This window comes from Vicugna pacos, chromosome 30 (genome assembly GCF_048564905.1).
Source record: "Vicugna pacos chromosome 30, VicPac4, whole genome shotgun sequence".
Lineage (NCBI taxonomy): Eukaryota > Metazoa > Chordata > Mammalia > Artiodactyla > Camelidae > Vicugna > Vicugna pacos.
Genome location: NC_133016.1, coordinates 2654621 through 2681552, shown reverse-complemented (window position 1 = coordinate 2681552; position 26932 = coordinate 2654621). Strand labels below are relative to the sequence as shown.

Here is a 26932-nt window from a genome sequence, read left to right as displayed (position 1 = left end):
TGCCTCTGGGGGAGGGGGTCATAGCTCCTCCCTTACCACCAAATTTCAGTTCAATTAAAATCTGGTGGCTACAAGATCTAAAATGTGAGCATTGGTAAAATCTGAGTTGGAGAGAGAGCTAGGGACCTGGGCAAAAAGAAGACAAGCTGTAGAAGGTATGGGTTGGTTGGTCAAAGTCAGGCCCAACAGACCTGTGGTTGAAATGTAGCATCACGGAATCCTCCACCTGCTCACACTACAGATTTCCAAGAGGGATGTGTGGAGAGGCTGCCTGGCCGATGAACAATGTTTATCTCTGTAGGGACCATGAGCCTCACTGGGTCCGTCAGGTGAACTGGGTTGGCGTGTGTGGGGGCCAGGGGGACTTTTTTGGCCTTAATAGAAGCAGGTGGAAATGTCCCACTCTTTACTGTGAGCCCCATGGGGTTCCTGCTTGGTTTCCTGGGGGTTAGGTTCTGAAGCCTGCCAAAGAATAGGCATTTCCCAGGGGACCAGGAACTGGTCTCCTAGAAGCACGGACATATTTTCCCTCCCTCCTAAAAATCCTACTCATTCATATATTCATTCATTGGACTAACATTTGCTCCTAGGTGTGTGGTATTTTGATAAAAACTAGAGATGCTCAGCTGCTCACTGAGCTGAAATTGAGGTTGGCTGAGGTCTCTTCTAGGGATCGAGATCTTCTGAACTCTGGCTGTTGCACTGTAGGACTGATGGCCCCAGCAATTAAAGGCCACCCACAGTCTCTGCCAAGTGACCCATCTGCAACATGGCCACTTGCTTCTTCAAAGGGGGAGACCATCTCTGTCACTTTAAGTCACTTTTATGAGTCACCTGATTAGGCCAGGCCCACCAGGGATCATCTCCTTTTTGATGCAACCAAAGTCATCTGACCAGGGACTTTCTCCACATCCCACATGCCTTCCCCTTTGCCAGCTAAGGGAACCTAATCATGGCAGTAACATCTCACCCCCATCATAGGTCCTGCCACATACTGGGGGAAGCAATCACAGCAGGTATATAGACCAGGGGCTGATGTTGGGGATCAGCGCAGAATTCTGCCTTTTACTTGCAAGCAAGCCTGAGGTCAAGAGCCTCTGGTCTATTTATTTGTACAAGTCCAAATGCCCTAATGTGGCTCACACAATGCAGGCTGATTGTTTGGTCTCCTTTCTTGCTGCACTGCTGCCCCACCCACCCCACCCCATCTTCCATTCTCTGTGGTCCAGACATCTAGCTGATTTCAGTTCTGAAACATGCTCCATTGTCTCTGTGCTGTGGCCTTCTCTCCTCCCTCTTCTGCGAGTTTCTGTATCCCAACTTAAAGGAGGCAGTGTCCAGAAAGCCTCCCTCAGTTCCCTGCTCGCACCCACCATCCCCCGTTCTTGCTCTGGGTGTCTGTAGCGCCCCACTTCCTCTTCCCTGGCCTTGTCATCCCATTTCTCCTGTCACAGCAGCCGTCTCTTTCCCAGTTAACCTGCAGACCACAGGGACACAGGTCACCACAGATTCTGCCACAGCTAGCACAGGCCAAGAGTCAGTGACGGTGACCTGTGTTGGTTGTTTTATGGGAAATGGCCTTGGGGGGTCCCGGGAGAGCTGGGCCTGGACGCCTGCTTGCTGTCTACCTGTGGTGGGCTGCTTACGGCTGAGCTGGCCATGGTCAGGTGGGGCCCCCGCCATCCCATCATCTCTTTAGTCCTCAGGTGAATACCCCCAATGGCCCTCTTGGCACAATCTGTGTCTCTCTTTCTCAGCTGACTAAAAGGTCCAGAAATGGGGGCCATGCTGCACGGCTCCTCCACCTCCAGGGCCTCAGGGGACAGTCGGTGAAATGGCTGGTCCTGGATGGAGGTTTAGGATGACCAGATGGGCATCAGCTTCAGAGTCCAGCCAACCCTCTGTCAAATCCTATGTCTCAAAATGAGTAGCCACATGACTCAGTTTCCCTGGCTGAAGCCTGAGGACAGCATGTCCTTCCTCGAAGAACTGGTGTGAAAATGAAATAAGATAATATTCACAGAGTGCTTGGCGTCAAGTCCAGCCCAGGATAGGAGCTACAGTTATTTGCAAAAGTAAAGCCTCGTGTGTCTGAGCTCACTTTCTGAGCTGGCGTCCTTGACTATCTGCAGCAGAAAGTACTGTTTCTAAGAGATGAGTCGTCTCCTGTGAGATGTGCTGCGGGTCAAGTCAGGAGACACAGAGTGCTCTTCCCGGGCCGAGGTTAAGGCTTGAAAGTCAGACTCAAGAGCGAAGTGACTTCACTGGGCTGACTTCGGAGGGTGGAGGGCTGACCTCCAGCGTGAGAAGGACCCCGCAGGCTACGACGGTTTGAGACAAGGGGTGAGTAATGCATTTTTAAAATAAGCTTTGGAGAGAGTGAATTTGCCTGTATTTGGCCAAAACCCCTCTGAAATTCTTCCCGAATATGGCTTAAAAGTATCTTACCAAACTTACAGGTTTGGTACCAGCATCTTTCGTGCTGGTAACGATTGGCTCACGAGCATTTATAATTACAAGATAACGACCTTTTTTTGGCTGAATGAATGCGAGATTGTTAAATCTGACGTCCGTGAGTAACCCGCCAACGCGGTGAGTAGCGCGCAGTGGGAACCCGGAAGTGGTTCAGCGGCGCGCCTGCGCTGTGCGGCGCGCCTGCGCAGCGAGCCCTGGGATTGGAGCCGGAAGCTTCAAAGACGCGGACGGCTGAGGAGCTCGGGGCAGCCGGCGCAGCCTGAACTCAGCGCCCGGTGCGGCCCGTGCGGAGGCTGACCTGCCGGAGGGGAGAGGTGCCTGCCGCTCCAGGACCCGCAGCTGGCGGCCCAGGCTGGACGGAGGTACTTGTTCACTGTTACTGTTTCTGCCGGCGCTGAATTGGGACTAGTAAGCTGCCCTTTGTTAAAACACTGCTTTTTGTCAGGATGGTTTGCCGTGTTCCCCTGGGGAGACGCGGAGATGGGGGAGCGGGTGCAGGTGCGACAGCCCCGCGTGGCGAGGCCCTCTAAGCAGGGCGTCGGCCCGCCTCTCTTCCGTGGCTGCCGTTCTGACTGCCCTGGCTTGCAGGCCCTCAGTAGTGCCTCTGGGGGGGAGGTATTCAGTCCATAAACAGCAAAACAAGCCCGTAATTGACCCCTGGGCTGAATTTGTTTCCAGTAAGTGCTGACACTGAGAAAGGCACCTCTTTGGAGAAATGAGTGTCCCACCGTCTGGGACAAAGACAGGCCATTTCCGGGCTCTGTGTTTGGGGCGGAGGCGAGAAGTCTTGGCGAGGCAATGGCGTGAGGCTGGGGTGGGGTGCGGCCAGCAAAGCAGACAGTTCACCCCAAATCACGGGTGCCGGCAGTCAGGGGCCTCGCCTTCATTGCCTCCCCAGACAGGGTCCAGCCGCGCCTCAGAGCAGGGCGGGGGGCTGCGGGGGGACGGCTGGCCCCGCGCGAGTCCGGGCCGAGACAGACCCCGAGGCCGCCGAGCCGCCTGCCGCGCTCCCGAGGCAGGCTCCCGCGCAGCCGCGTCCCCGCGGCTCCCGCACACGGCCCGGCCTGGCCTCTGTTCCGGAGGCGGTGGCGTCCACCCTCACCGCTTGTTGTCAACCAGGAAATAAATGTGGGAATGTGACGTCTTTTGCAGAAGAGGGACACCCCTGTGCTTCCCAAATCCAAACTCCCCGTCCTTTCTTCTCTCAGAACCTCCAGAACCATCTTTCTATGCCAGTGTTTTGTTCCACTTCAAAATGCTGCCCTGATATACTGGTTAATTTGACGGGCGTCTCACTTCAGCCGGGACCTCTAACCCGCTGGTGCCGTAAAATCCCGTGAGGGCAGTTTCCTGCGCTGGTGACTCAGACCAGTCACCGTGGAGCATTAATACACCAGGACAAGGTTCCACACTCAGGTGTCTTTGAGAAACGCTGGGATAAACACAGCTAAATAGACATTATTATGGCAGGATTCTTCGCGTCTTTAATAAGTGCTGTGAATTTCCAAGGCAGTGTTTTGCAAAAATAAATTTTATGTTTTTAAAATACTTATCGGTAAATGCAATATAAAATGTACAATTTTAACCATTTTTAAATGGACAAATCAGAGCATCAGTACATTCTGATGGTTGCACAGCCATCACCCCTATCTTTCTCCAGAACTTTTTCATAATTTCAAACTGAAAACTTTCGTCCTCATTAAACACTCACCCCCATTCCCTCTTCCCTCTCAGCTCCTGCGGACATCAGCTCTACGTCCTGTCTCTGTGAATTCCCCTACCCTAAGTGCCTCATGTGGGTGGAATCAGACACTTTGCGTCCTTTTGTGTCTGGCTTATTACACTTACGGTAATGTCTTAAAGGTTCACTTGTGTTTCGGATGTGTCAGAATTCCCTCCCTTTTTCAGGCAGAGTAGTATTCCACTGGACAGCTAGACCACACTTCATTTGTCTGTTCATTTGTCAGTGGATCCTTGTGTTGTTTCCACCTTTTGCTTTTGTGAAAAATGCTGTGAACATGGATGAGCAAGTATCTGTCTGAGCCCCTTCTTTGAGCTCTTTTGTGTATAAACCCAGAGACAGGTGCTGGACCACATGGCAATTCCATGTGTAACTTTTTGAGGAACCGCCAAGCTGTTTTCCAAGGCGGCTGAGCCATCTCTCGTTCCCGCTGGCAGCGCACAAAGGTTCCGACGTCCCCGCACGCTCACCGGCACTGGTTATCTCCCATTACTTCTGATGACAGCCGTCCTCGTGGGTGTGAGTGGGATCTCGTTGTGGTGTCCATTTGCATCTCCCTGGTGACTAGCGATGCTGAGCTTCTTTTCCTGTGCTTATTGGCCATCCGTGTATCTTCTTTAGGGGAAAGTCTATTTGTATCCTTTGCCCATTTTTGATTGAGTTGTTTGTGGGTTTTTTGTTGTTGTTGAGTTGTAGGAGTTTTTTTCTTTTCAATATATTTTGGACATGAATTTCTTATCAAACATAAAATTTGAAACTATTTTCTCCTAATCTGTGGGTTGTCTTTTTGCTCTCTTAATAGTATCTTTTAATGCACAAAAGGTTTTAATTTTGATGAAGCACAATTTATTTCTTTGTCTCTTTTTTTTGTTACCTGTTTTTGGTGTCATATCCAAGAATCATTGCCAAATCCAATGTCGTCAAGCTTTTCCTCTAGGTTTTCTTCTAAGAAAACTGTTTTATGGTTTTAATGCTTATCATTGGGTCTTTGATTCATTTTAAGCTTATGTTGTATATGGTGTAAGGTAAGGGTCCAACTCCATTCTTCTGCGTGTAAATGTGCGGTGGTCCTGGCACCAGTTGTTGAAGAGACTGTCCTCTCCTCACTGAGTGATCTCATCAGCCTTCAGCAATCCTCTGACGGTACCTGCAAGAGTTCATTCCTGGGCTTTTTTTCTGTTCTGCTGGTCTGAGGTCTGACCCAGCGCCAGCGCCGCCCTGCTCTGATGACGGCAGCGCTGGAGTAAGTTTCGAAATCAGGGAGCGCGGGTGTGGCGCTTCTCCTTCCAGTTTGCTTTGGCAGGCCTCTGGTTTTTGAATTATCTTTTTTTTTTTCCTGGACCTATTAACACTTCTCAGATAACCCATAAAACCAGTTTGGGCAACTTTACTTCAAAAGTATTTTTTTTTCAATTTAGTGCATAATTTGTGTTCTTAAAATCCGGAAAAAAACTAATCACCAGTTTTCATTCATGTTCGACGTAAGAAAGTAACGGTCAGACTGTTTAACAAAAATGTCGGTGGACTGAGTGCTTTTCCTGTCCCTGAAAACCCCTTGTCCTGTGAGAAGCCGAGCCTCCTCGTCATGCTTCCAGGTCTAGCGACTGAACTTTTCTGTGTCTTCGCTTCAACCTTCCCCATTCGTGAGACTGGAAGGCAGCCTGTTCAAGATGTTGTGACAATTAATGAAACGGAATCTGTAAAAATGCTTTGAATACTTTGAAAGAAGAGTGTCATGTAAATTCAGGGAAAAGTGCTAGTGTAACTCTCGTATCAGGGCAAACACAGAGTTCCCCCATCGCTTTATGGAATATCGCAGGTGGCACATCCCCTTCTCCAGAAATCCTGCGCGTCCCTGAAACCTACGACAAGCGCTCTTAACCTAACTGCTGTTACGAAGTTCTGTGATGGAAAAAGGCATCTACAGCAGATCAAACACGAATTGCTTCAGTAGCAGTCTAGACACTGAGGGTTTCAGGGCAGTTTCAGGCTGGAGCACTGGGCATAGAAGAGTATCCATCACTTTTTAAGTCCACTTGGACACATGGCTCCCTTCTAAATGTTTTCATGTCAGTTTTTGTTAATGTGATACATAGGCATTATTTTTAACAGCAAACAGTCCTACAGGGCTTGTTATGGGGAAAAAAAAATCTGCTCCTAAATTACCTTTCCAGTCTCTTCATCCCAATGCCGATGATTTTATGTCAAGCCCTGGGTACTCTGGGATGACTTCCTGCTAGGGCTAAAGCTACATCGCTGGGTAAGCAGCCTTCTTCCCGCCTTGCACCACATCTTTGCCCCTCTCCCCTCATCCTCTGGTAGGGCTGTTTGTTTGGTTCAGTTAGTAGTCTGTCTGTACATTACTAAGACTTTAAAAATATTTAGAGCTGAACCGTGTGGCACACCAGCATTGCATTCCTTTTTGCTGCATTGTTTATTTCGTGGTGTTAAATTTTTGGCAGGTGGGTGAGGAGGGGGGCTTACACTTGCACATTCCTGTCTCTGATTCGTTTCCAAGGAACTCGGCACTATTGATCACTCCCATCATCCGGATACGTTTTTTTCACTTGGCTTTCAAGACACCATGGTCTTGCTTTCCTTGCTTTCTTAGTGTCCTCACTGGTTCCTCCATTCTGTCTGGCCTCTTAGATCTTCTGTGAGAGGTTCTTCCAAGATCCAGGAAAGTAAATGCATTATCAGCTGGTATTAGAAAACCTCACTGGCCTTTGGAGAAGACAAACACATGTCCTTTCTACATGACAGCTGCTATTGCTTGACCTTATTTTCAATCTTTTCCAACTTATTATTTTAAAAAATTGATCTAAAAAGTATCATTGGGGAAAAGAAATACAGAAGGACCACTTGAGAAATAGAAGTAGGTTTGCGTGCAACAGTTTTCTTGTGGGGGGTGGAGGAGTTAGGGAGATTTAGGGTTTACACACACACGCGCGCGCATGATTTATCCTCAACCAAGGGCACTGAGTGAGAAGTTAACACACAATTTCTATGAACAATAATGAGAATTGTGTGAGTGTGTCTCTACTCACAGCACTGGAAATTCGCCCCTTAGGGTCCACATAAATCTGAGCTGTTGATCATGTGAAATGTTCTTTTATGGGCAATAAGGGTGCTGAGAAGCAGCTACGTACTTTATAAACCTGGCCACCCAGCAGCATAGGTCTGCGTACTTCTTCAGTCTTTCTTCCTGGAGTCCAAATGCAGCAAGCACTTTGCAGTAGGGCCTAGCTACCACCTGCGGCGTTCCAGCTCGCTGCAAAGTGGCGTAGCAGCAGCATCTTTCATTATGAAGCCTAACCCTGGTGCTGGAATGCCTCCCTTCAGCTGTTTTGATTTGAAATCTTCCAGCTAATGTAGAGCAGTGAATACCACTCCTCTACCCCTGTGCTTTGTGAAGTATATAAAACACTGTTTGCAAGTGGAGGCTCTGACCATAGAGAAATAGATTCCCCCCCCCTCCCTCTCTCTCCCTCTCTCTCCCTCTCTCTCCCTCTCTCTCCCTCTCTCTCCCTCTCTCTCCCTCTCTTTCTCTCTCTCTCTCACACACACACACCCCAGCTAATTGTTCGGCAGAGTGTTGGGCTTATGGAATTCTTCCCTTTCCTTGGGTTATGTAAAGGCAGAGGCTCATACCGTGAGTTTCTAATGTATTTTGAAATACCTGGAAAATGAAAACATCAGTCTACGGGCGGCCCCAGCCCACCAAAGCCCACCATCCAGTGACCCAAATTCCCTACGTAATTCAGGGCGATTCCATGAAAACAGAGCTCACCCAAACACAGCCATTCACTTTGGTGTCCCAGACTTTGTTCTCAGCATTCAGCAGGTAATTGCTAACCGACAAGGCACCGTTGGTAATCACACGTGTTTTGATGTGTCTGCTTTCCTGTGTGTCCTGAGTCTCCCTCACCCTCTGTCCCTCGCACCTTCTGGCTCACGGCCGACCCTCCCCATGTGTGTCTGGAGCCACAAGTGAAGGTGATGTCCCCGTGTCACTCGGTGCTCTCACCAAGTCCCGAAAGCCCCAGACCGAGGGCGAGTGGATACTGACCCCAAGGCGGCTCTGCAGCTGGTTTCCTGGCTAGGTGGCTTCTCACGGCGGGCCCCGCCCCTCTCCGTGGGGCTTTAATGTTTTTACCTAATTTTGCTAAAGCTTCAAGTCCTCAAACTAAATTCGGCTCAAAGCTAGTGCCAGTCTGGTCTCTCTGCATTGTTTGTTAAGTGTAGTTCCATTTGCAAATTCTCCTTTAAACGACAGGAAGACGGGAAGCGAAGTAGTGGATCAGTTTAATCTTCCCCCCAAGTGATGTCACTGTGTCTGGTTATGGATGGGGTCAGGTGTGATGTTGTCTTGCTGTCTGTGGATAGGAGGAAAAGCACCTGGGAGAGGAGGTGGGACGCGCCACCCACGCCACCCGCGCCACCCGGACCCGTCGAGGGCAGCACCCAGAGGCCGGGACCTGCACTCCAGAACTTTCCTAGCATGTTAGCTGATGTTTCACTCTGATAATGACTTTTCTTCCCACCTGCTGTGTGGCCTAGAATCAGGTCTGGTTCTTTGAGTTCTTAAAATAGATGAACAAAAAGAAGTTAAAATGGAAAATAATAGGCCGTTTGCCTCTGTTTTAGGGGCTGAACCTCCCCAATACCCCGCGGCGCGGTGGCCCCGCCCCGTCTCGGCCAGCAAGGCCAGAGGAGGTCTCCAGGCCAGAGCCAAGGGGATGCTGGTCCCCCCAACCGGGCCACCGACTCCCTGTAGAGTGGGGCTTTATTTTGTTGGTCTCTAAGATGCCTTCAAGCAATTTTTTAAAATTCGCTTTTGAAATAATTTTTATTAATGTTCACAGAAAAACGAGATTTAGTAGGGTTTACGATTAAAAAATAAATCTTCTTGCACCTACCCTGAGGAGGTGACCTCCGTTAGCAAGGTCTTGTGTGGCTTAAAACAAGCTCTTGCCACCTCGAGCTGGCTTCTGTATTCTGCGGCCGGGAAAGGGCCCAGCCCACTCGCAGGCCCCGTCCCGTGCGGAGTGGAGGGAGGTCTTGTGTTGGAGCAAGTGCTAGGCAGACCCAGTTTCTCACGAGTCATTGAGAAGCAAGTAACATACCAGGGGATGAAGAGTGCAAACTGTTAGGTGTAAAATCGGCTATGAGGACACATTGTGTAACCCGGGGGTTGTAGCCAGCGTTTTATAACAGCTCTAAGTGGAGGATAACTTTAAAAAGTGTGAATCGCTGTACTGGACACCTGTCACTTAGGTATCAACCACACTTTAATTTAAAAAAAAATAGCATTCTATAAAAAGGTAACACAGCAACGTCTCTTCCCCAGATTTCCTCTTCCAGGCATTGTCATTAGAGCATCCTTGCACGTAACTCCCCGAGCGGCTCTGTGCACTCAGCCCTGCTTTATGTCCGTGTGTCAGAGGAGAGGACAGACAGAGGCCCCCCGGAGGCCCCACCCGGGAAGGGACTTCTTGGTCGCAGGGCCGGGGTGGGGCGGCCCCAGGCCCTCGCTCTTGCCCGTGAGCAGAGGGCCGCCTCGGCTGAGAGCCCTGGCTGCCGAGCTGCGCTGCCTTGGCCTGTGCCTGATGCTTCCAGGAGAGCGGTCGCTGGGCTCCCCGGCGCCCGCCACCCTTGGCCTGCGCTGGGCTGGGGCGGCTGTTTCCTCCTGGTGACCTGCGCTCCGTGACGCGCCTGAGGAGGAGCGATGCGCTGCTGAGTTGGGTTCTCTCTCTTCATGGCGCCTTCAAGGAAGGCGGGTGGCGGGGCCAAGAGGGAGAGTGGGTTCAGTGACTCAGCTCTGCGTGGGGCGAGGGGCTGAGACCATGTGGAGCACGGATGTGCTGCTTCCACGCCTGTGACCTCACGCCGGTGACCCCACACTGCGACCCTGGGTTCCCCTCTGACCTCTGCCACGGCAGTATCAACAGAATGAGAAATGCGAACAAGATGCGTGTAGCCACTGTTGGCACAGGGGCTGATCTTGACCGGCTGGCTGTGAGTGTGCGGATTTATGGCTTGGTGTGGAAATCGCAGGCTTTTGTGGATAATTGAAGTCTCGCTCACTGCCACAGCTTTTGAGAAACAAATCTCAATGGTATAAGCGCCACAAATCAGTTACAGACCAAGTTGTGCTCTGCAGTGCGATTCTGTCTGAGTAGAGTAAGGGTCACATCCTGGAGCGGAAACTGCTTGTCCTTCATTGTCTCTTTCCCATGGGCTGGGGCGGGAAGCCAGGCTCGACCCAGCAGACGCAGACAGTCCCGTGGGGCGGCAGCCCGAGAATTGGGGGGCCTGGTTCCATTTGGACCTTGTGGAGTGAAGACCACTTCCTGGCCCCCCCCCCCAGCTGCTACTGCAGGGAACGAATGAACCCACGCCTGGTTTGGGCTGCTGTCATCACATCTCACTTCTGGCACCGGCATGCGCCCTTACCAGCATGTTGCAGCAGGAAAACACGAGGACTGAGTGCCCTCACCCGCCCGCCTCCTCCCGACCCCGTCACGCGGTGTTCTCCCTTGATTGTTGCTCTTCATCTCCCTTCTGGTTGCCCTTGTGGCTTTAAGTGCAAACACCCTCCACCTCTGTTTCTTGCTTCATCTGCGTGACTCCTGGCTTCGTAAGACGAAAATACCAACAGCCTTGCCTTCCCTTCTACATCCTGCTTTCTGTAGGCCACGCTTCTACAAGGTTGCCAACATTTACATTGTGTCCGACAACGCAAACAAATTTGTTCAGGTGGATTCCCAAAGTTTAAAGTGAAAGGGCTGTGCTTATGGGTTACATAAATGGCGCTCAGTAAGGGCCGAGTAGACCACAAGAACCACTTCCTTCTCTGCAGGCTCAGGGGTGAAGCCTGGACACTTAAACCAGCGGCAGAATCAACTGAGTTCTGCAATGATGTCAAGTTCTTAAAATCAAGTTAATTTATTCACTCCTGCATATTTATTGAGTGCCTGTTACGGACCAGACACTTCTCTAGTCTTTGAGAATATAGCAGTGGATAAAATAGCCCCAAACCTTTGCCCTGTAGAGTTTATATTCCATTGCAGAGAGACAGAAATTAAACAGAATCCATAAGGTCTTGGTTTCCATGGAGACAAGTTAGACAGACGAGCAGCGTGTGTGCCGGGTGGGGGGGGTGTTGCAACTTTCCAGAGCATTGCCAGGGAGGACCTCACCGAGATGGTGACATGAGTAAAGACCAGAATGAGACGAGAGAAGCCATGTGATGATATGGGGGAGGAACATTCCAGAGAGAGACAGCAAGCTGATTGGTGGATGAGAAGGACTGACCATGAAATTGGAGCTGAGGGAGGAGGGGGTGAGAACACTGAGTGGAGGTCAGGGGCACCGGGCAGTCATTTGTTGGTCCTGGTAAGGGAAGTATCTTCAGAGTTGGGGAAACAGAAGGCATGACCTAGAAAGGAAGGGAAAGGTGGCCAGAGGGCATTGCTTGATGTTGAGATCACAGAGGGGGTGTGGTGTTTGGTGATGTGAGGTCTAGGGAGTGACCCTGTGGAGTTGGCACAGAGAATAGGGTCATTGGAGGAGAGCAGGTCTGGAAGCCGTGTGGCCAGGGCACGGGGAAGGTCACCCACCAGGATGCCAACATCTCTAAGAACTATGGCTGGAGTCATGTTAGTGGGGGCACAGGGAGCTGGGAGCGGAAATTGTCGAGAAGTGATGGTGGTCAGGAGATGGCTGCAACAAAGAGGGGTCCTGGGTGATGCCCTGTGATGGCGTGAGGTTCAGAGCTGGGAGTTTTTAAGGACAGGGGAGGGAGAAGGTGGGGGTGACGACAAGCATGGGGGGCGCCTACCTCTCTTTCAGGCTCAAAGGCCACGGGAGAGAAAGCCTGGTAGGGCTGTTGGCAGGCGTGTTCCTGGGGGAAAGCCACATGTGGGGCAGGAGAAAGGAGGGAGAGGAGGTCAGAGAGAGGCAGAGGAGGTGGGTTGAGGAGTTCTGGCATCACTGAGTGGGAGATGGAGCCTTCTGGAGATTAGAATTTGGGGACAGTGAGCTGGGAGAGGTCTAGTGCTCGCAGCCAGCAAGGCACTTGGTTGTGGGGAGGCTGGGAAAGTTCTGGGAGGGATGGATGGAGGGTCTGGCCAGGAGCACGCAGCTCAGAAGATCAGCTCTGATGCAGACGACCCTCGTCCACTGTGTGGTCCTGGGACCGTTACTGCCCGCAGGCTCTGTCTCTCCAGATGAGCCTCGGGGATCAGAGCTATTATCCACCTTGTGGTGCTGCTGTGACGTTGAGACGAGAGCCAGTAAGTCAGTTCCCGGGCTGGCCCGTCGCCCTCAAAACTGGGAATTCGACTACCACCTTTTTATTTGGTTTCCTTTTTTTTTCTTCAAGTTTATGATGGCTTTTAAAAAGATAATTCAGAGTTGATGTTCTTCTGACTGCTCTGGAGGAGCCTGCACTAACACTGCCTTCCCTCGGGCTCGTGGGAGTCCCTGCTGTCTGCAGACCGCACACCGGGTCCCTGCTGCCTACCCCGTCTGCTCTCCGACAGTCCACCTGCGCGCGCCCGTGGTCACTTGTGCCTGTCCCTGGCCACACTATGCTAGCTTGTGTTTTTACTTATGATGTGCGATGTAACTCAGTATTTTGTAAACCTCGTCTGTATTCACCTGGAAAATAAGGATTGTTTCCACTAAATTTAGGTTTACTACTTTAAAAAGGACTGATAATAGCAAGTTGCTAAAAAATATGTTGCTGCCAATCTAGGTGTAAGAAAACAACTAGAAAAATTACTAACTCTAAAGAACATCACTTTCCCGACTCCCTCCCTCCCTCCCCCCTCGCTTCTCCCCACCCCTGTCATTTTTCTTATTCTTTCCTTATTTTTGCCCTCCTGCACTTTTGCCCCCTGGGTCTGCAGAAGAGACAGGTGGCAAAAATCACACGTGCCTGCTTTGCCCTCTGGACCCGGAAGTCCTCCCTTGCTCTTCCTTCACATCCTGAATAGCCTTATTCCTTCGATTATCCTGTGACAATTAGAACCCCAGCAGTGAAAGGTGAGAGTAGCCGCTCTGGGGTCTCACAGAATCGGGGTCAGATCCCAGCTCTGTCTCGTGGCAGTCTGCTGAGCATTTCTGGGCCTCCGTGAATCATCTGAAAAACAGGCTGGGTGATAATACTTACCTTTCACGGGAGAAGGACCACAGAGCGACAGCGAAAACCACAGCTCTGGGGACAGCCATCTTGTCTGATTCCTGGACCTGCCTGCCTTTGGCTGTGTGGCGTTGACAAAAGCCTTGCATTTGGGTCCTCACTTCCTCGAGAACAGAATATTTGGGAGAAGGATGGTGTGCAGAGAGCCTTTGCACGGATCCTGATGCAGAGGGGGTGCTCAGCTGATGCATCTCTGTGACCACACTGATTCTGAGAGAAGGTGACAAGGGCTCGCTGTGGACGTATGATGGCTAGTTTGTTTTCCTTCTTTTAACATTTTCCCAAATTTTATATAGTGAACGGGCATAACTATTAATTTATCAGGACAAATGTTATAAAGTAGCCACAATAATAGATTGTGCTTACCTCTCCATCCTCTTCCAGAACTTGCCCTGAACCCTCCCTCACTTCGAAAGCCTTCACTTATTATGCATGTAGTTACAAAGTCATGAGGATCAGATGTATAAAGCCATGTTTATTTTCGATTAAAGAAAAAGACAAGTTTGGCACATTTGTGTGCTGCACAGTAGTGGACAGAGCTCCACAGAATGTTCCTGGTGCCCAAATGGTGCTAGAAACACTTGGTTGGGGAAAGAAGGCACTTCTGTTCATAGAAAAAGGCTTCCCGTGAAGTAGGCTGGTTTGATTGACCTTCCCCGAGTCCTGATCACTGTTCAAATCCACCTAAAGCATCAGCAGACTCTTTTCAGAGCTATTCGCTTTGTAAATGGGAAGTTATTTCTGTCTAAAAGTATGCAAAATACATTAGAAGGTAATTGCAAGACATTCAGGATTCGAGAAACTTACTTGGATGACTTTTAATGGCAAAATATACTATCTTCCATTGAGCACAAGTTTATTTTGTTAGTAATGCTGATTGTTCAAACAGCCCTAAATGGCTTAGAAAAACCTGGCAAACACTCATTTAATGCCTCTAAGCAGATGGACAAATTTCTAATTAAATCTAAATTTATTCTTTATCTCTGACTTTCCACAGAAAAAGGCAAGGATCTCAGCGCACTCTGACTCTGCCATGAACCTCTGTCTTCCGCCCGCCTTCCGTGTGTGTCTAGGGCAGCCGTTCCCAGGCTCTCCGTGGCCAAGGTCGACTGTATTAATTTCTTTTTAGTCCTCAATCAGGTTGGCAATAGCGTTGGTCTGGAACTTTTGCTTCATAATTTTTCAAAAATCAAAACATTTCCTTAATTTCTTTTCAAAAATTTACCAAAGGGTTAGTCAGTAGTTAGATTTATCCGCGTTATTTTGCCAGTTTCCCAGGTTGTTACCTTTTAAACCCTCCTCCTTTATCCTGGGCTTGCTTTACTTCCTACTGAAGCACATTCCATGGCGGGTGGTTTTTTTGTTTTTGTTTTTATGTTTGTTTTTTCCCAGTGAGGGTTCTGTGGTTAACAAAAACATTAGTTTTTGGAAGCCTGAGAATGTCCACCTTTATCTTCAGTGACAGTCTGTGTAGACACAATTGTGGGCTGGTCACGTCTTTCCTTCACTCAGGTGGTGTAATGTCACTGTGCTCTGGCCCGTTTTGTGTCTGGTTTGAAATCCGCCGTCATTCTAATCAGTGTTCTCTGTTTTCACTGCTGTGTGTTTAGGTGTGGATTTCTTTATATTTTCCTCACCAGCATCCAGTGTTTCTAGCTGAGGACCCATTTTCTATCTTTAATATTGAAGTTATCAGCTATTAGATCAGCCTTTGGATAATCGCTTTTCTGCTGTTGTGTCTGGTTTTCCTTCCGGGATGTTGGAGCCTCTCAATCTGTTTTCCACGTCTTAGTCGTTTATATTCCTCACCGTTTTGTCTTCTTGATAAATTCCTCATTATCATCTTCCAATTTGCTAATGCCCTCTTCATCTGTATTGGCTTAGCATTTACTTTATCGGCTTAGTTTTAGTTTTATGACTACTTTCTGGCTTCCTGGGTTTCTCATTTGTCTCTTGTTCATATTCATTTGTTCATGATTCATACTCACTTATTTTTATTTAATAATTCCTTGTCCATTGTGGTAGATTAAGTGCTTTAACAGCCCAAATTCTTGGCTCTTCCCCTATTTGCGAAGCATATGTATGACAAGGGCTAAGTATCTAGAATACTTTAAAGAATTCTTAAAAGTCAGTAGTAAAAGAACAAAAATCCAATTAGAAAAGAAGATATAGAAAGACATTTACCCAAGAGGACATACAGGTGGCTGAAATCACATGAAAATATGCTTGATATCATTAGCCAATAGGGAAATGCACATTAAAATCACAATGAGATATGTGCATCTATCAGAATGGCTAAAATGAAAAATAATGACAACACTAAATGCTGATAAAGATGAGAAGAAATGATCACTCATGTTTCGTTGGTGGGACTGTAAAATGGTACAGTCAACTTTGGAAAAACAATTTGGCAATTTCTTAAAAAAACCAAAAACCAAAAAACAAAAAAAACTAACCATGCAACTATCACTGACCCAATAATTTCACTCCTGGGCATTTATCCCGGAGAAATAAAAACTTACGCTCACCTAGAAACCTGTATGCAAATGTGTTTGTAACCGTCTAAAACCAGAAACAACCAGATGTTCTTCCGTGGTGAATGGTGAAGCAGGCTGCGGTACAGCCGGGACCTGGGACACCGCTCTGCAACAAAAGAGCGAATGATCAGATTATCGGTGGATCTCAGGGGATTTACGCTGTGTGAGAAAAGCCAATTCCAAAAGGTAACATACTGTGTGATTTCACTTGTATAACATCATTGAAATGCTGAAATTGTCAGAATGGAAAACAGACGAGTGGTTTATAGGAGCCAGTGATGGGTCAGGGCAGGAAGGAAGCATGTGTGACCAAAATGGGATGACATGGGGACACTGGTGGAGATGGAAAGGGTCTGTATGTTGACTGGATCAATGTCAGTATTCTAGAATCCTAAAATATCATGATATAGGTTTGTAGATTTTTATCATCAGAGGACTGGGTACAAGAGGCCACTCTATTATTTCTTACAACTGCGTGTGAATCTGCGATTATCTAAAGACAAACAGGTTAATCAAAACTATTTTGTCTGTCACTGCTGGCTTTAGAGTGGACTGAAGATGTCCAGGTGTGTATGAACTTACAGTGTCATCTGACTGGAAGCCAACATACTGGTGAACTATGGTCATAAATCAAATCCTTGCCTTTAAAGGCAGGTGTATAACATGAGAACTGACCTCTCAGTGGTGAAGGGGAGAATGCTTGGCGTCTCAGTGAATTCCTGCTAAATCGTTTGCTCTCTGCTCAGTGACTTCTGTGAAACAACCGTGGAATACCAAAGCCGTTCTAAAGCCTAGAAGTATTACTCCATTAGCATCTAAACACAAACAATCCTTCCCATACAGCGTGGAGAAGTTGTGAAGTTAAAAAAAAAGTAATAGGAATAAAAGAGCAAACCCATATGCTGGCTTTTTAAAATAGAACCCAAGCTTTTGGAAGGTGGGCTGCTACTCTTCAGTCAGGAGAGGAGTGTGCCAAGTTCTCTCAAAAAATGTCTTTTTTTTCCCACCTCAGACAGTGGTTTTGGGTTGGTGTCCTCGCCGTCTGTTTCTCTCTGTGAATTTCGGCACACCAACAAAAACCTCCCTTCCTTCTCTCCCTCCCTTTCTATTTTTAACACAAAGAACAGCGTATTTTATAAAGAATCCAAGAAGGCTGTGAAGCCTGTTTCTGGTTCCCTTTAATTCCAAGGCTCAGCCACCAGCCCTTCCCAGCGCCATTTCCCTTCACAACTTGGATTTAAATCTTCTAATCAATTTATTTTAGAAACTCCTCCAGCTCCCTCGTGCCATCGCACGAAACCTCTCCAGTTTTTTTCTTCCTTTCTCCTTTTCTTTTCTTCCCCTCCTCCGTCCTCTTCCTCTCCCTGCCCTCCCCTTCCTCCTCCTCCCCCCTCTTCCTGGGAGACAGAGATTTCTTTGTGCTGGGGTGACTGATTGAATTTTACCTGCTCTAAATTATAGTTGCACATTCTAGTAATTGCAGAGGGCCACACAGAGAAACAAAGCATTGACTGCTGTTGTACTGGGATTTCCCAGATGTATAATTTCAAATTGATATGAAAAAAAGCCTTGCAATGCATTAATAATAGCATAAAATGCAACTCCGGTGGCCAAGGGTGAGTGGAGGCTTTATTTTCTTAGCTACCAAACAAGCTGTAGACCTCAGGTGACTAGCATTTATTGTTAGAATGGGTTTTCTATTGCATACCTTCTGAAACACAAAATAAAAGATTTATACTGAATCCTGTCCCCACTCACATTGCTCCGCACCATATACCCAGAAAGCATGTGTACAACCAGTTTGTTGTTATTTTTTTCCCCTTTTTATTCAGTCCTTCAAAAAGCGGAAGGTGCCTCTGTAATTCAAAAGCACCCATCCACATCTCAGGGAAGAGGCAGGTCACACAGGCTATTTCTTTTCTATGGTGTCATTATTCTCTTCCTAGCATCTGACAAAGACCACTCTTGTGACGTCCAAAAAAAAAAAAAAGAAGAAAATCTGGGGAAAGTCATGTAGCTTCCGTAGCATCTGAAGGCACCAGGCCACAGCACCTTGTTCGATCTGAGAACCCCGCATGTGTATGTATACGTACGTGCCTGGCCACGTACGTACTGGCCAAAGAGAAACAAACGTGTGCTTCTGCACAAGGTACGGGGACGAGGAAGTGGTGCCCGAAGGTGTGCCGTACGCAGACTGAAGGGTGTTTCAGTACGGCCGGAGGACGCTGTCCACGCCTTCTGCTGCTGCTCTTCACCAGTGCACCGACGGCGTGGCCTGCTCAGACTGAGGTCACCTGGGGTTTCCGCACAGCAGCCCGTCAGGTGAGGCCAACAGCTGGTTAGCACAGAACTAGTGAGACAGTCCTGCAGACGCCATTGCTTTGCTTTTCCCGACAGCCGGGTGTAGCTTGATTTTCTCCGTCTCGCGGTGGACGACCTTGGGGCACCTGGAGGTTGGGACTCTGAGAAGGGGCAGGGCTGGGCGCTTCTTCTCCTACACAGCGCCACCCAGGGGCCGGCTGTGTGGTTCACGTCCACCGAGGGGTGCTGGGGTCACTGCATGACGACAGTGCCGCCCCCTCCTCCCCGCGCACCCTGCCCTCCAGTGGGCGTGGGAAGACGCATTGGTGGCCCAGGGACACTTGTGTGCATGCCGGTGCACGTTTGTCTCCTGGTTAGTGCTCAGGGCCCCCGTAAGGTGACGCAGCCCCTTCAAGGCACTGCGGGGCGTCCAGCGTTCTTCCCGTCTTCAAGGAAAGGCAGCCTGGGGGTTTATTTTTACAAAGCTTCACAGCCTTAAGAATGGCACTGATTTCTCTTTGTGGATGAACTCTGGTAGCCGGTGTAGGGGCTTGGGACGAGGGGCCAGCCAGCAGGAGAGAGGCTCCCTTCTTCCTGAGCTGTGACCTTGGGACATCCGCCTCCCAGGGCTGCTGGAAGCTGAGCCCCAAGGCCACGTCCTAGGCCTCCCGCTGACCCGCCGTGTGGGCTGCCCGCCCCCGCCCCGCACACTGCCCGGTGACCTTGTTGATCGCGTATTCCTGCCGCAGTGCCCGTCGCCTCATCCGAATGCTAGGTCTCTCAGGGCAGAGTGAGGACCACGTCTGCAAAATCCCAGCACCGAGGAGACTCTGGGGGACTGCCGGCCCGCAACAAGTATCAGAGGAAAAGTGCAGAATCCCCTGTAAACTGTGACAACACACCTGCTGGTTCCCAGGGTTCGTCTTATCTCTGGCCGTGTGGTGTGTAATGGGGGGCTGCGTGGGGAACAGACGTGGAGTTCTGGTGTCAGTGCACGTACTCGTATCTTGCTCTTCCTCTGACAGCTGTACCGTCAGGGCAAGTACTTAGCCTTTCGAACTCCGACTTTCTTTTCTTTCGAGTCTACCTTAATGGTGTTGCTAAGGGATTCAGCGATTTCTGTGAGGTGTTTGGAAGGTAGCAGCCCTACCACAGATTTTAGGTCCCTCCGCACCTGTGGCCGAGCAAGTCGATGTTGCTGGAACCTTGTTGTGTGAGAGGGAATGACCACATCTTTGTCAGAGATGTTGGAGCGGGGCTGGTCTCGTGCCTTGAGATCGGGAAAACGGAGTCTCCACGTGCCGTAGACGGGGTGTGTGGGTCCCCCCAGGATTCATAGCTGAACTCCTCCAGGTGATGTACTAGGAGATGGGGCCTTCAGGAGGTGATAGGTTACCAGGGGGTGCCCTCATGAATGGCACTGGTGTCTTTATTAAAGAGACCCCATGGAGGGGAGGGTACAGCTCAGTGGTAGAGCAAGTACGTAGCATGTACGAAGTCCTGGGTTCAATCCCCAGTGCCTCCATTAAAAAAAAGCCAAAAAAAAAAAAAAAAAGAGAGAGACCTCACAGAGCTCCCTTGCTCCTTCCACCACGTGAAGACAGAGGGAGAAGTCAGCTGTCTAAAAGCTGGGAGAAGGCGGTGATCAGAACCTGAGCGTGTTGACACCTAGAACTTGATGTCCGGCGTCCAGTCCTGGGAGCACCCCCCACCCCCGTAAGCATCTGTTGTTTATAAAACCCCAGTCGGTGAGGTTTTGTTACAGCGGCTGCAGCAGGCAGGAGCACCACGTCACTTCCTCGGTGACCACTCTTCACTGCAGAAGCAGCTCAAAGATCAGGACAAAACTTGTGTAAATGTCACCCACGCTTTCTTGATGGCACAGGCTGGGGACCCAAACACAACAACAGAAGCCCTATTCAACTAGATAGTGTAGACCTGTGGTTCTCAAGGTGGTCCGAGGACCCCGGGGGTCCTCCAGGGGCTTTTAGAGGGTCCATGAGGGTCGAGTTATTTTAATAGTAATGTTGCAGTGTTTTCTTTGTCTCACGGGTATATTCCAAGGGTCACGGGGCGTGTGATCTTGCAACAGACCCTGTGCAGAAAGGGCTGAGAGGCCGGCTGCCTTCTGGTAAGCCCGACTTCAGAAGGGTTTGCAAAAATGTGAAACAGTGCCACTCTTCTTGCTAGTTCTTATTATTTTGGAGAAAAATAGTAATTTTTTTACATAAAAAGCATGGTAATGTTTTCTATTGTCATTTTAAAAAGGATTAGTATATATTTCTCAGTTCTAATTTCTAATACTATAAATATCAATGGTTACAACCCACACAAACTAAAGTTACTTGGGGCTCTCCATGGTGAGATGTAAAGGTGTCCCAAGATTGACAAGTCAGAGACCCAAGGTTGTAGAAGCTTCTAGAAGAATCCTTGGTTACTACGTGGTGCCCACGGGCTGCCGCCTCTCATGCCCCCACTTGCTGAAGTGATGTGTCTGTCACTGTGGATGCTTCTGATGCCTGCGCCAAAGTTACCCAAGTCCGAGGCCCAAGGAGGTGAGGAAATCTCTGAGGGCCACCCCCAGCAGGCCCTGAGCCCACCCCTCCCGGGCTGCCTCCACAGCAGGCACGGTCCTCAGGTGACAGTTCTGTCTCTGCATCTCCGATGAGAGACGTGGCCCATGTGGCCGACTTCCAGGCTGACGTCCTTGCCACCTACCAGCAACGGTTCTGCTCAGCGCCCAGCCCGGTGCCCGCAGGAGACAGCAGCGCAGGAGGCCTCGCAGCCCGTGTCCCAGTGAAGAATCACTTTAGAACCCAGGTGTGGGGCCACGGGTTCACAGGAGGGACAGCCACCGAGCTCTGGTTGGAATGGCTTCTCTGCCACCATCTCCTCACGTCTGTTGACCTCAGACCACATTCCCACGGTTTCAGCTCTTTATCCAGGATGGGTATCTCTGGGAGTCCGCTCTGGACCTCTCCTGGGTGATGCCCAGCGATCCTCCAGGGACGTTTGATCACGCAGGAGCCCGCAATGTAGTGTTTGCTGGGAGCCTGTGTGCGGGCCTCTCCCCGTGAGTGTTTCCATCAGCTCTGCGTTCGTGGTGCACATGGCGCTGAGGGTCTAGCTCTCAAGGCCCTTCCTCTGGTGAGCACGGAGGTGGCTTCTGAAGCAGTGGCTTTCACCCTCAGGGTCTCTCACTACGTCCAGGTGGTGAAGTAGGCCATGTGCGCTCCAACGACACGCTTCCGGGGCTGTTTTCTCCTCTGGGCTAGTCCTCTTTGCTCAAGAGCTTCCCAAGAAACATGCATTACCTTCCATTTACACTGAATATAAAGTTAAGATGATGTTTTGCATTAAAAAAATTTCTTTAATTATAGAATGAAATGAAAAACACTTCTATCCTCTCAAAAAATGGGTTTTCAGCAGGAATGTGATTTGGGGGGTGGAGGTACGCTTTCTTGTTCCTTCGCTGTGATTCGTGGTAAATTACACCCAGCTGGCTGGCCTGGAGCAATAAAGCTTTATTATTATTGCCCTTCACCCCCAAATAAAAAGAGGACAATATTAAAGGAGGATTAAAATGGAGATCTTCGCTTCCTGGGGAGGGGTTGCAAAATCAGCATTGCTTTAGGAGACGCATACCCCCCGGTGTGAAGCTATCAAAATAGAAACGGCCCATTAAAGCTGCCCTTCCTCCCCCACGCATCTCACTTCCGTGGGATTGTCACACTGGTGGAGGGTCTGCTGTCCCGGTCTGATAGCTGGCCGCCTGGGCTGACCCCTGAGCTCTTTCCAGCCTCTAGTTTCTGTGATTCTAAGGCTGGGTTCGTTATCCAGGGAAGCACATTAAAAAACAACGGCCAGGAAAGCGCTCTGCCACTTCTCACAAATACAAGCTAGGTGCAATTTGGATTAGGTAAAGTACCTATTTACTTTATGGAACAAACGCGCAGACAATAAAATTTTGTTTGTCGGTAACCGTAGTATTCAGTGACTCAGTAATGGAATTCAAAACTTTGTTATTGAACAGCACGTTCGAGGTAGCAGAATGGGGCTGATGTAATTCCTCAGTTGTCATTAGAACTGTTTCCCTTCACTTGCGATCCTTTATTCTGGTGATTTTGGAGGGGGCTAAACAGCGTGGGGAGGCATTAGGACGATGCAGTAAAGGGAGATGGGTTCTCGGGACCGGCTCCGTGATGGTGGGACAGCCTCGCTCCCTCGGCTGGGCCAGGCCGGGCCGGTGGAGTGGGAGGGAGGGCCTGCGTTGCCACCTTCCACCTGACGGTTTTCTGTGGGGTTCCCGGTGCAGCATCCCTGGAGCTGAGAGGTCAGACAAGCCCGCATCACTTAGGAGAGCCAGGTGCAAGCTACAGCAAGCCTTGGGACAGCCTGGCTGCGGGTTTGGACACCGAGTCTCTTCATCCTGAATCCCGCCGTCCCTGCCTCTTGTCCTCAAACGTCACAGCAAAGGTCATGTGTCCTTTTTTAAGGATGAGGAGACTTTTCCTTCTTCCTTTTTGCTCTAACTGGCCAAAGTAATGCTCACCCCCGTGGCCACATCCCCCCGCAGTTTGGACGAATTAACAGTCACCCTGGCAGTGGGAGGGAGGCTCGTTTCCCCGGAGGGGCAGTCCGCCCGGTGTGACGGCACCGGGTGGCTGAGAACTCAGGCAGTGAGGGCCACGCATCAGGAAATCCCAAGAGGCTCTGTTTCCTCTTTCGTTTCAAGACCATTTTGTTGATCATTTACTTGAACAGGATCGTAAAGCAGGACCCACTTTTCTTGTGAGGCTTTTGGTCTTTCCTGCTCTGTGGAGGTCGGGATCCTGAGAAAGCTCACCGAGCCTGTCTGGGTGGTGGCCACGAAGGAGCGTTCGGTGTTCCAGCAAGAGAGAAACAGGTGACTAACGGCCACCCGGTGATTAGAAAGTCTTCCCTTTGTCCTTCAGGTCCTGGAGTTAGGATGAGATGCGAGCCCATCCGTTACCTAGGAGGGCTCCTCGTGCCGAAAGCCAGGACTAACAGCATTGGTGAATAGCATTTTGTGGCGTCTTTAGGTATGTTATGCCTTGAGCTCAGGAAGTTCTCCAAACGTCTAGATCTGCCTTTGGTCCCCACCATTCAAAACAGCCTTCGTTTCTTAGACCCCGTCACTGACACGAGGCTCCTGCCTGAGGGCTCAGGTGGCTCCCGCCTGAGGGCTCAGGTGGCTCCCTGACCGTCAGTGATACTGACGGCTCCTGGGATAGCAAAAACCAAAGTGGCTTCAGTTAGCAGTTTAAACACAAGTAAACCGATTTCATAGGTTTTTGCTCAGTGGGGTGAGAGTGAAACTTTCTATGGTAAAAGGTTTGGGAAGCATTGTAAGGCTGAAAAAACTTGTTAAATACAATGCCTGTGGTTGGATGAATTTCTGAAATGAATACGGCTGCATCGCTCCCCATGTGTGCAGGACTGGTGGCTGCAAGTCAGTCAGGTGACTCTCTGTTTAATTTTTGGGATCACAGAAGGTTGAATTGTCTCCGTGGACTATCTCCTTAAGGAGGGAGAAAACTTGAAGGGAAAAAGCACACTCTGGGTGAAATGTGCATCTTAACTCTGTCTCCGGTGAATTTGTGAAATCTTTAAAGAATTTGGGGAGGCGGGGCTGTTTATCTGGGGTTGTAACTGAATGTATCCACTGAGTTGGGCTTTAATAACTGACACAAGAGGAAAGGTCCATGATGAGATGTTCCAAACATTCAGATTAATTACATTGAATACATAAATTCTCATAGAAACCGTTTCTGTTTCCAGACATGGGATGTTACTCTTTATGATTTTTATGACTCAGAACCTGTGGTGTTGTAACACACACACTGAAAGCTGCGCTTTCATAGGGAAGCGGCTGGGTGGGCTGGTGTCGCCCTTGGTGGCCCAGTCTCCCGTTTCACGAGGTCCCCTGTACGCACACCTGTGGGTCACACTGGCCGCCTCCCCTTCCCCTGCACCCACAGGGCTTCCTGTCTCTCTTTCCCAACAGGGCAGCAAGATGAAGGGGAATCTCAGAGAGTGGGAAGTGAGAGGCAGGTAGACCCTCAAGTCCATAAAAAAGCTAACAGCCTCCCTTCAATAATTATATCTCTATAAAAAATAATAGAGAAGATACAGGGCCAACACTTTATGGCATTTATGCTAATGTGCTGCTGAAGCCACTAGGAGAAGGGACCACGGAGGTGGGGGGGCGCCTTTCTGGGTGGCGTGATCTTGTCTGTTTCGTTTGGCGCGAGCCTGGTGCCGCGGATTTCCACGCGGGGGACAACCTGGGCCGTCGTGCGTGGTGGCCCTCCGTCTCCGTCTGTATCCTGCTCAGATCCTTGTCGGACTCTTCAGGCTTTAGAATTTCCTGGCGGTTGGGTTGTAGCAGTGCTGCTGAATTAACTTCTCTGCCAGTAAATAGCTGCAGACCTGTCCCCCACGGACTCCTTAGGGCTCTTCCTCGGCGGAAGGCAGGAAATACTCTTGGGCGAGGATGGTGTGGAAAGATCAAAAGCTGGTGCCCTCGGTAGGATTCTCTTCATTCAGGTTTAGCTCTTTCCACTGAGACCCTGGCTCCGTGGTTCTCATTTTTCTAATTGCTTGGGGGAAAGATGAACGTTCCTCTAGACGTTAGAATGACAAAGTGGCTAATATTTGTCTGGGATTACCCTGTACATATAGTGCCATGTGCTTAATGAGCAGTGGCCCGTGAGGTACCGAGGCAAGGGAGCGATGACCTGATCCAATTTCATGTTTATTTCCACAGCCAGCGTCTTCCCAGTTGCTAATGAAAGAGTCTCCCGGGACTGGCAGAGCAGAGGCTGGCAGCGCAGTAATGCCATGCTTTTGGCTTTAATTCCGTTTGCATCCACGTTCTTGTAGGGTCTGTAGCTGCATTTCGGACGGATCCGAGCCTTCTAAAATATGCCTCCGAACATCTACTTGAATAGTTGAAAATGATAACATTGACAACGTTGGCAGTCACTCCCTTCCTTTCTGCGTGTATAATTTTCTGCAGACGGGCTCCTCCACCCCTTTTGTGAGAGCAGAGGCAGCAGCCTCGGGAGCGAGCACCCTCACCCTGCTGGTCCTGCCTGCTTGGAGCCGTGCCTGTCCCATGTCCAGCCTCTTCTGATGACTGAATTGATTTGGCCGTGGAAAAAACAGTGCCTTGAAAACAAAACCACCCTCCATCACACCTCTGATTCAACCAGCGAAGGTTTACAAATGAAAAATGGAAATGCTGTCCCTGTGGAAGCCCTGCTTGAAGACCCTGAGGGCTCCCACGCTCATCACCTCCCCACCTGCATCCCCACCGCCGACTCTCCAGCAGCGTGAACTGAGAGACATGACAGCAGAGGAAACACACGTGCGGAACCTCTGACACCAGAGCAGGGGATCACTTGATACCCTGATACACGTATTCAGTTCTAGGAGCCTGGGAGGCATAAGGGACTGGTGAGGAAAAAAAAGTTGATTTATGACGATCTCAAAAACATGGTCTCCGAAGATGTATTCTGCAGCTCTGAGACCTCAGGTTTAAGCTCTATTAATTTTACAGAGCTGTCTGGGATTACCCATCTGTTTAAAGGTTAACTGTCTTCACACTTATGAAATGGGTATTTCTGTTTTGGTTCTTACTTTGTTCCTGTTAATGATTTATACAATACAAAACGCAAAGCCCGTGAAACCGCTTGAAGTCTTCAGTATGAAACTCCCCTACCTGACCAAGTTTTTGAGGGACACGTGGCATTGCTCAAGTCCTTAGCAGCGGCAGCCTGGACACTCTGCTACTTGACACGCTTCATTCCGAGTAGAGTGACAGGGAAACATCAAGCGCTCACAGTCACGCAAGTCAGACAGGAAAGTCCGCTTGGGTGAGTATCGTACAGTGTGTGTGGTAGGTGTTGGGACTTTCTTCTCGGATCACACTTCCAAATTTTTTCTGCATAGACTGTTACCCAAATACATGCCTTTCAGTGTCTGAACACGATTATGGTCTTCTGTGCAGTTCTGTTCCATTTCCAGGATTTTATTTCCTCCTATAAAAGAGCACATAATTTTCACTCTTCATAGTTTTGAAAGTGTGACTACTTGCTCTGCAAATCTGATTTTGAACGTTGCATGTTGAAAATCCTGTGACCTCAGACTGTTCCTTCATCAAGTGTTTACCTTTTGGTTTTGTTACTGGGATCAACTTGGGGAGGTAATTACTCGTATTTCATTATGCACGGAGCACTGTATTGATGTGGAGTGATAGCCTGACCCCTCAAGGACCCGCAGCTTCCCCGCGCACACGCACGCCCCGCGGTGGCGAGGGGTCCTGGCGTGCCTGCGGGGAGTACAGCTGCCCACGCGTTCACCTTGTCCTGAGTCTCCAGGTTGGGTTGCTAAGCTTCTGCCAGACACTTGGCCAGGATTAGGGTTGACATGGTTACCTGAGAGTAGCCCCGTGGAGTGGGCTAAACCAGGCTCTCTGCTCCCATCCAAACTTTTTCCATTGCATCATCCTATCCGTAAAAGTTCAGGGTGGACTTCTCTCTTTAGATGCATTTTTATTATAACATAAAACAATACACATATTAATTTTTAAATGCATTATCAAGCATACATAACGTAGAAATTAAAGCGATCTTATGTGGGTAA

General features: G+C 49.4%; 1 long non-coding RNA gene across 1 annotated transcript; it reads left to right on the top strand.

Moving 5' to 3' along the window:
* Positions 1 to 2707: 2707 nt before the first annotated feature.
* On the top strand, positions 2708 to 26279 carry LOC140690438 (uncharacterized). The gene is made up of 2 exons (XR_012065707.1): positions 2708 to 2837; positions 25053 to 26279. It is a non-coding gene; the product is annotated as an uncharacterized lncRNA (long non-coding RNA).
* The last annotated feature ends 653 nt before the right edge of the window (positions 26280 to 26932 follow it).